Genomic DNA, 3171 nt, shown 5'->3' on the forward strand with positions numbered 1-3171 from the left:
GGTGATTCCTTATCCTGAATAGTTGATTCGGGAATAACTAATCATGTTTGTTTTCTTTATTAAGTTTTAACCCTTAAATGGAAATTGTTTCCACCTAAACAAAGAAAAGAATCAAAGTAAATAAGATTTACTAATTCTAGAAACATCTTTAGTAGAGGGTGATTCCTCGTCCTGGATAGTTGATTCAGGAGCAACTAATCATGTTTTAGTTTTCTTTGCAAAATATTAGTTCTTACAAAGAACTTACCGTCAGGGACTACACGATGAAAGTGGGAATACCGCGAGAATATCGGCAAAAGCAGTGGGAGAAGTTAGACTTCAATTTTAGAAATACCTTGTTGTGAACAATGTTTATTTCCCTCCAAGCATAAAGAGAAATTTGATTTCTAATTCCAAATTATTTGAACAATTGCCTTTAATAATAATTTAGTCCACATCTTTCGGACTTGTTGTGATATATGTTCTGGATATTTAGAAAATGCCTTATACCGTTTAAACCGATGCCTGGCTCACTGCGAAATATTGAAAAATTCAAAAGTTGCCGAACCTAAGAATAAAAACCAAAGGATCTCTCACGATAAATAACACATATATGTGGCATCTTAGACTTGGTCATATTAGCCTAAACAAGATTTAAAGACTAGTAAAGGATGGTCCTTTACGTAAACTAAAAGTTAGTAAGCTTCCAGCCTATGAATCTTGTATGGGAGGCAAAATGACCACGGGGCCTTCCATATCGAAAGGGGAAAGAGCCACAGAACCTCTTTAGCTAATACATTCAGATGTATGTGGACCGTTAAACGTCCAAGATAAAGGAGGTTACGAATATTTCATCACTTTTATTGATGATTATTCGAGATATGGTTATGTTTACCTAATGCAACGGAAATCTGAAACTTTTAGAAAGTTTAGAAAATTCTGAGCATAAGTTGAAAAACAGTTAAGTAAACCAATCAAGACACTTCGATTAGATCGAGGGGGTGAATACATGGGCTAAGAGTTTCATGATTTCTTGATTGAAGAAGGTGTGGTATCCCAAATTGACTGCACCCGGTACACCACAGCAAAATAAGTGTAGCCGAAAAGAGAAATCAGACTTTGCTCGACATGATAAGATCAATGTTGAGTTATTCTTCACATCCTACTTTGTTCTAGGATTATGCCCTAAGAACCACCATGTATATTCTGAATCTAGTACCATCTAAGTCTGTACCAAAGACACCCCTAGAGTTATGGAATGGTCGAAAGCTAGTTTTGAAGCATATTCACAAATGGGGGTGTCCGGTTCATATGATGTAACAATAGACTGAGAAGTTGGAACCAAGATCAGAAATATGCATATTTGTGGGATATGTAATGGGGACAAGAGGATGATTATTTTATATAGTCACAAAAATCAAATGATATTTGTATCGACAAATGCCACGTTTCTGGAGCATGACTATATGATAAGTTATCAAGCCTAAAAGCAAAGCAGTTCTGGAAAAGTTACTTTCCCATAAGATTGGACCACAACTGACAAGAGTTGTTGAAATGCTAAGATATATGACCATGATTCCTAATCAAACTCTTGTGGCACCTCGTCGTAGTGGGAGGGTAAGCAAGTTACCTGACTAGTATACTGAGAAAGCACATATCGTCACTGCTGCTGATGGTAAGGAGGATCCGTTGACCTTTAAGGCTACAATGGATGATTTTGATAAGGAAAAGTGGCAAGCAGCTATGAAACTTGAGATAGAGTCCATGTACTCTAACTCAGTCTGACAACTTGTAGATCTACCTGAAGGGGTAAAACCCATTGGATGTAAATGGATCTTCAAGAGAAGAAGATGAGCGGATGGAAAAGTAGAGACTTATAAAGCAAGGCTAGTGGTTTAGGGTTACACCTAGAGAGAGGGAGTTGACTATGAGGAAACTCTCTCACCGGTAGCCATGCTTAAGTTCATCCAGATATCCTTTGCCATAGCAACATATTTTGAATATGAGATATGACAGATGGATGTCAAGACATCTTTTCTGAATAGCTATCTTGAGGAAACCATCTATATCGATCAGCCAGAGGGTTACATAGAGAAAGGCCTAGAGCAGAAAGTCTGCAAGCTGTAGAGATCCATTTATGGATTGAAGCAAGCTTCTAGATCATGGAACATCCAGTTTGATAAGGCTATTAAGTCTTATGGATTTGATCAAAACCAAGATGTTTCAAATGAAAGAAAATAAGATGTTCTTATTCTTTATAAGCCCGAATATCTGATATTCAATGGGAATGATCAGTCGTTGTCAGTTGAACTCAAGATTCGATCATTGGGTAGCCGTGTAGTGCATCCTTAAGTGTATGAGGAAAATAAGAAACTATAAGATAGTTTAGTTAGTGAAAGAGTTGTCTTTCGCGGGATACATAGACTTTGACTATGAGTCATGACAAGAAAGGTTGTTGGCAAAGTGTGATTGCTAATTCTATCATTAAGAGTTAATGCGTAGCAGCTTGTGAAGAAGCAAAAGAAAGCAACCTGACTCTAGAAATTCTTAACTGATCTGGAAGTTGTTCCAGACATAGATCAGTCATAGATACCTAGAAAGTTTCAAGATTGGAGACATATTCTACCTGCTTTAGGACAAGTGGGAGATTGTTGGGAATGGTGTCCTAGAAGCATAAGATGTAATAGGATATTTATTATTTATTTAATAAAAGAGTTTATTCATCATTTTATGTGTATATATTTGTGAATATTTTATGAATATCAATGAAAATTCCGTGATTATTTATGTAACCTTAAACGTTGTATATAAGTGTTATATACGAGAGAATAATGTTTAAGGATAATAATCAAAAAGTAATGTTCATAATGAATTTAATTAAAGTTCAGAATCTTTAATTAAAACATTATTAATACATGTCATTCCCATTTAGAATAGAATGGTGTTATCCGCACTGTTAATATGGTAAGATATTGAATGAGTGTATTTCACATAATGAGATTATGTGGAACAAGGATACAGATACAATATGAATTTCTAATAATTTCTGTTAAGTATAGAATTTCTAATTGAGTCTACCGATGGTCATATATAGAATGATCTTAATTCTGAGTTCTTAACAGACTCCTATTTATGGATTTGTGTCTTTTGATTTACTCGGTACGGATTCTAAGATCCTGAATCCTATTCCTT

Source organism: Morus notabilis, unplaced genomic scaffold, assembly GCF_000414095.1.
Source record: "Morus notabilis unplaced genomic scaffold, ASM41409v2 Scaffold1932, whole genome shotgun sequence".
Taxonomy (NCBI): Eukaryota; Viridiplantae; Streptophyta; class Magnoliopsida; order Rosales; family Moraceae; genus Morus; species Morus notabilis.